Consider the following 1,017-nt stretch of genomic DNA (forward strand, 5'->3'; position numbering starts at 1 on the left):
TATGACTCATGACATACTTATTGAATTTGTCTCAGAGAATTGAGTCTTCACATGCCTCACGAGGCCCCGGGCTCAAAACTAGTGTGAGTTAGATACAACTCACATGGCAGTTAACGTGTTAAGTATTCCTTTTCCCTTGTCCATTCACAGCCCCTTGAAGACACTGGTGTTAACAATTTGATGTGGAAAGCATGAAACAAAAGGAAAGTAAGGGAGAGAGAAGGAGAGGGAGAAAAAGGGAGAGGGAAAATAGACCAAGTGATGAAATAAGTTAATAATCATAATAACTGATTTAACTGTTCAAACCTCAAAAATATGTGACATCTCAACTGTACTAAGAGATACAACCAAAGTAAGTAAGATTAAAGTTGTAGGCTGGGGGCCAGGTGTGGTGGCTCATGCCTATAATCCCAGCACTTCAAGACGCCAAGGCAAGAAGAGGATCACCTGAGCCAGGAGTTTAAGCCAGCCTGGGCAACATAGGGAGACTTTGTCTCTACCAAAAAAGGAAAAAAACTGTAGGCTGGGGCAAAGATTTACCAATCAAACAGAAGGAAAACACTGGTTACAATACTAATTTCAGGTAAAACATGCTTTGGGGAAATAAATCTTAAATGGAATTCAAAAAATTAAAAACTATATAACATACTATAATTGCTAATAAACACAAGATGTCAAACTTGTACATCAAAATGCATCAAGCCAAAATTATTAAAACTGAAAAAAAAAAATCAGAAAAACTATAATAGCAGTAGGAGATTATAATTTACTACTGTCAATTTACAACAAAACTGGAAGACAGGTTCTCAAGACTGAAACACACAATGTTAACTGTGAGTGGCCTTAGTACATACTGAGCTCCATATTCCACAAACAGGACATATTTCTTTTATCTTATGAAAGGTTTTTCTTAGGAACATTAGAATATACTTTAAAGTGCTTTAACATTTGTATACTGTGGTATCAGACAAGAATACAGTAAGATCAGGCAAATTTTACACCAAATGTTTTGAAACT

At 35.9% G+C, this 1,017-nt stretch overlaps 1 protein-coding gene across 1 annotated transcript in view; it reads right to left on the reverse strand.

Moving 5' to 3' along the window:
• The window catches only part of KIAA0368 (KIAA0368 ortholog), a 139,538-nt gene that overhangs the window by 86,594 nt on the left and 51,927 nt on the right, over window positions 1-1,017 (reverse strand). The window lies entirely within an intron of this gene.

The sequence above is a fragment of the Propithecus coquereli genome, unplaced genomic scaffold (genome assembly GCF_000956105.1).
Source record: "Propithecus coquereli isolate 6110/MARCELLA unplaced genomic scaffold, Pcoq_1.0 Scaffold163, whole genome shotgun sequence".
NCBI lineage: Eukaryota > Metazoa > Chordata > Mammalia > Primates > Indriidae > Propithecus > Propithecus coquereli.